The sequence below is a fragment of the Patagioenas fasciata genome, chromosome 1, assembly GCF_037038585.1.
Source record: "Patagioenas fasciata isolate bPatFas1 chromosome 1, bPatFas1.hap1, whole genome shotgun sequence".
NCBI lineage: Eukaryota > Metazoa > Chordata > Aves > Columbiformes > Columbidae > Patagioenas > Patagioenas fasciata.
The window spans coordinates 47,579,886-47,585,885 of record NC_092520.1 but is presented as its reverse complement, the minus strand read 5'-3'; positions in this window follow the sequence as shown (position 1 = coordinate 47,585,885).

Below are 6,000 nucleotides of genomic sequence, written 5' to 3'. Positions count from 1 at the left end.
AAATACTCAGTTTGAAATGTAATGGGAGATTCACCACAGACCTACCTCTTTTCTTACTTGCCAGACAACATTTTACAGCAGAGCTGTAATCACAACAAATTCTAATGAATAGAGACATGATATAAACATCATAAATGAATTATATTGAGAGACACAGACATGTAAGTATCTAGACATCTTAAAGAAATAAGACACTTCACAATTTCCAGGATTTAAATAAATGAACCTTATTCAGAGCCCTAAACACCACTGGTAAACTTGACAATGCAGGATTCATAAGCTTCAGGTGTGTGTATCTGAGGCAGTCACCTAAGATTTCCTTTATAGCCAATAGAGAGAAAAAGGTACATTAAAGATAAGAGTCACTTGACCTATTTTCATCCTCTATTTTAGGATGAGATGAATTGTACTCTAGAAGTGCTTATTTTATTTCATTGAATGTAAGTCAGAGCACAGAGACTACTTCAGATGTTAACTACATCTACACTATGATTTATGGTGATTAAGATACTGATGTCTGTATTTGGTCAAATGAATCCCAACTACATTGTCTTTTGTTGGTTTTCAATTAAGCACAATTAAAAGATTCATTTAGGGGAATATCTTGCACTCTATGAAAAAGAAATTGTGAAAAATAAGAAATACGTGAGACTAAGGTCTAATCATGTGCCTATTATGGTTCATATGCAGAGTAATTGGTTGGATTGATGGTGTACTTGAAATACTAGAAGTGTGATGACACATTCTTCCATCAGTGAGATATTTTCCTTCAACAGAGAGCTACGAATATATGTAAATGTATGATTTAATTGTTTATAGAGACAAAAGCATAACATGGGCTGTAATTTTGAATTTTTTAAAGGGAAGAATGCAGAGGAAGAAGCTCTTACAGCTTCACTGACATAGTCCACTATCAGACAGTATTTGATGACTGCAAGGAAACTGATATCTTACAGTGGTATTACAGTAAGGATAGGAAGTCCCACATTTGTGTGGTATGTGAGTTAGAATTACAGGTATATATAAATGTACTACACATATATCTAAATGAAACGAGCTAGAAAGATTAAACAATTAGGTTGTGAAGAGTGCTAATTTCAGTTCCTTTCTTGAGAACTTGTCTTCTGAGAAGCAAGTGGATACTATACATGAGCAGCATTGCTATTTTAAAAGCATGTGTATGTGGTGGTATGTGTATGCATATTTATGAAAATAAAAAAAGGTGTATCTTCTGCCATATAGAACAAAATACTTCTTATGTCCCACTTTGCTCGTGATCAGTTTGAAGTACAGATGGCTGTAAATGTTATTTGTTTATTGCTTGGGTAGGAACAATATTCAAAAGATACCAAGGACAATTAACTTACTCTTACTGCCCACTCCCTCTTCATCATCTGAAATCCATGGAAAGCTTATCACATCCATACTTTGCAGTCTTCCAGATTTGTATTTTGGCATTGACACTTATATTTTACATTTATGTCTTCTGTAGCCCTGATGTATGAGTGAGAATATGAACCTTCCGAAGGTCTCATTTTTTGCGTGTGTTTGTTTTTCTTTTTTTGACTAATAATAAATTGTTAGCAATGTTGTATTGTTAGCAGCATAGCATCCTAAAAATGCATGTCTGAGATATCCAAGTATTATGAGGTGGTAGGCCAGACACGTTAAGCTCCTTCCTTTCCCCAGGTATACCTTCTGGGGATCCACGTATGCCTCAAAGTGAGCTTGCTTATGGCCACATCAGAAGAAAGCAACTTTTCATTTTCACTATGGGCTCCACTGGCAGGCAATACCACTGGCGAGCTATGAATCATTACACACCCTCCTCTTTTTCAGCCTTTCTTCCCTGGCTCTTGCCCCTCTGGATATCATTAGTAAGACTCACAGAGGATTTTTTTTCCTTCTCATACTTTTATTGTGTGCTCCTCCAAGGTCTTGTGTGGCCCAGTGACTTCAGCGCAGCTTCAACCATGGTGACACTGTCGTTATTTTAGCTCCTGTGGTTAATGTTGCAAATCAAATCTGGCTCCGTAAACAGCCCCCATGGCGTTGGCTCGCCTCCTTAAGATTCCTTCTTAAACCCCCACTTTCAGCTTTCTGTCAATACGCTCTGGGTTGGCACAGACCACTTCTCCTCACACCTGTGATTGTATCAGGAAAAAAGAGACCAAAATAAATATTTACAGTGTACATGCAAGAAGAAAAGGACTGTTTTCCCATTTCTGTCACTGATTTCCTCTGTTCCTCAGTTACTGGTCCTCTATTTATTTATGATATTGTGTCTAACTTAGACTGCATTTCATGGGTAAAAGTCCCCGTTCCTTTGCCTTGGTTGTTTGTGCTGGTCTTGCACACAATGGCAAAGAACAAGGGAAGAAAAACCATGGAGAACACTCTACATGAAAGTGGTACTAAAACCAGAAAAATTGGCTGAAGGACTCAGAAGAAGATAGTTACTAAAATGACTGGTAAATTCCTTTAAAAAATCTATTACCTTTCACATTCTTGATGCCTTTTTAGAATTGTATGTGCTATCCTTTAACCTACTAGACACGTAAAACAAACAAACAGAAGAACAACCCTAACCCATGGGAATGTGTAGAAAAGTTCTGATTAAAATTAGGTTTGTTTTCTTCTAAACGTTTAAGAAGTAATGACAGACTTTTATGGCTGTTAAAAGAGTCTCACATTTTTCCCCGAAGTGATTGAAGAATTCTTATTATGTGTTAAAAACAAACAAACAAACAAACAAACAAAACCCAACACCAAAACCAAACCAACAACAACAACAACAAAACCAAAAACCAGCAATGGTAAACAGCATTTTAAAAGGAAAAATTCTCTCTTTCTTACACTTGGAAATACATCAAATTTTTCAGACTGGTTTGGCTTATCTTCGCTATCTTGTACATGCTCTGGAAAGCTGGATTTAAGAAGTAAGGCAGAACTGAGTCCTCTACTCATCTGGAGAACAATCGGAGTTTTCTGCTTATAGAGAATTTTTATATCCCCCGACCTCCTAGATAATGAGAGTTCTTCGCTGACAACAACAGACTTTGCAAGAGACCCTTTTGATAGGTTCAGAATTGAGTAACAGTTATCAGGAAACAAAATGCTGCTAAAAAACTGAATCATTCTATATGCTGTAAAGTGGAGATTGGTCCAGTTGTATTTATTTATACTCTGAAATACTCCAAATTCACATGTTTACAAGATGGATATGTTTCAAATGCAGGATAATCCCATACATTACTGGCAGTGTAGATGCTATGTCTAGAAAAGCAAGTCTGTGAACTGCTGAAGCCAGGAGGGCACAAGGGGAAGGCTCTCCCTCCTACTTACATACTTTATCTCTTTTTTTTTTTTTTATTCTGGGAGGAAATGTTAAACAAAAAAAAAACCATATAGGGATAAACAGACATTCATGTACAGTTGGTCTGATATTCAGCTTTCTCCCCACAAGAAGTGGAAGCCTTTGAAAGCTAATGGTTTGCTCTGTACTAAAGGAAGCCCGTCCTGAGTGGGGAGAGCTGCATCTGCCTGCCCTTGCTTTTATCTGCTCTTGGGCTAATGGAAGACACTGGTTTCCTGTTCTGTCAATCTTTCCTGTCAAGCAGACATTGAATTCACTTTAATCAAAGCCACAAACTTTTAACAAGGCGTATCAGGAAGGCTCAGAATGTCTCTCTTGCTTGTACGTATGTACTTTACCTTTTGAAACATCAGCTCTTCACATTGTGTGAGGGCCAGATGCTGAGAAGGTGAAACACTGCTGTCTTTCCACTGACTTCAATAACCACACTGATTTGTACCAGCTGAGCTTCTGCTCTGGAACTTACATTTTCAATCCATCTACAACTGGAAAAAAAATGTTGAGCTTCTGATTTTCTTAAGAAATAAAGGTAATTTAAAATAAAGGCTTGCTTGCTGCATCTCTCAGAACAACTTTCTATGACGGCTTATTTATTTTCTTTTGTTTATACTTAAGGTATATTCCTGATTGTTGGCATCATATTTTAATGTTATTTTAAAAGAGCAAATTTATTTGGATAGAACTCCTTCAGGCATCGAATTACATGGAATTCTATTTTGGCATTCAAAGTGTGACTAGCAATGGAGGACATAGACAGTGATGACAAATGCATCTGAATGTAAGAGGGCAGATGAAATGTTCGTCCTGCCCATAGTGACACTGCTACCTTTAAAATGCCAGAATTTAAAGACTTAAATCACTAAGCTTTACATGTTCTCTGTTTTAGGGTAATAATTCCTTCTAACTCTAAAGTACAACACCGACAAGATCTCTCAAGACCTTGGGGCACTTGTAACTTGAGTATCCTGCATGTCCTATGGTTTAAGTCTTTATAAATTACTTACAAAGATCAGATAGTGCAAAGGAATTGAGAACAAACCATGTGCACTTTGATACTGTTTTCATACCAAATGAGGAAACTAAAAGTTTCCTCTTTGAAAACCACATGAGTAGAATATAGGTTACCCATATTATAAAAACAGCAGAAGTTGTATTATAACAGCATTTTAACAAAGAATTTATAATTTCTCCTTAATTTTGTAGTTTGACTTTTTTTTTTTTTTTTTCCAATCTCTCTTTAAGATAAAAAAAGAGAAGGGGAAAAACCCTAAAGTGTTTTAAATTTGCTTAACAGAAAAGTTACAACAAAATATAAGAGATGGATAAAAAGGCTTCAAAGAACTTTTTGAGACCAGTAAAATTTAATCTTTTTTTCATTCAAATGCTAACAGTCATGATTAAAACATCCAGAGCATGAATTATATCTAGCACTAGGGGAAAAAAAAAAGTATGAAAGTGTTTTTCTATTTCTATTCTCAATGTCATATTCACAATATCATAGCTTCAACCACAAGTTTTGCTACTTCTAATTTAGCAAAAGCAAACACACTTGCCTTCCCCCTTTTATCAGCAGTAAATATTGCATATCAAGCATGCACATAAAACAAATATCCGGTCAAATGGAGGAGACGGGAATTGTTCTGCCAATTAGTAAATTATTCAGTGTTGGTAACGTTACAGCTATTTAACTGTTGCTAATCGCCCAGTTATATTTACTGAATACCTAACAGAAGAAAATAAATAAATAAAAGACACTCTGAATCACCAGTCTGTCTGAACCAGACCATCAAAGCATGCTGTTGTGTTTGAGTTAGTTTCTCCAGAAGTATAAAAATCTTCTTGCTGGAAACTCTGATGGTAGATGGTAATGGCTTCTGTTCTCTAAATGCTTATGCACATATGTACATTTGCTCAAGTAAATAGTCTATGAGACTGTGCCCATGAATAGTGTGACAGATATAGAAAAGTGTAGGCCTGGCTGACTCCACTACTGTTTACGAAAACTTCAATGTCCTTCAATCTGTTGTTAAGAGGTGGACAAATTTAGATATTTGTCACTTTAAATCCAATGTTAACTACATCACTCTGTGTTGTATCATTGATACAGATATTCAACATTTCATGCAAAATGAAATAACACAGTCTGTGGCTTTGTTCATTTTCATATTTCATGAATGTTGAGGCTTTAAGCAATATTGTGTGGATTTGTTTCTCAGTGTAGTTGATTTTTAAGATCTTTTAAAAAGTCTCAGTTAAAGTGAAGCAGCATACACAAAAAAAATGCTAGACCAGTGTTCACCTATTCCACTGACATCTAATCTGTCTGATGCAGTTTAAATATTTTGACTTATATTTCTTTTCACTTTTCAATTTGGAAAATAGAGCATGCTAACACTTTTCCTTGCTAATTTTACAGTTGTCTTTGTGGCCAGTGCTACTTCTCACTCTGCTTCCCCTTCACTGTCCTCCACATCTGCTCATTTACCCTAACTGAGGTTGCCATGAATGCTGATCTCCTGGTTTGCTTCCTTATCCATCACCAGGGAACTCTTACCCCACCAAGGGAACTCTCCTTTTTGCTTTAGCAAGTGAGGCTGAAGGTACCTGACTTCAAAATGAGGTGA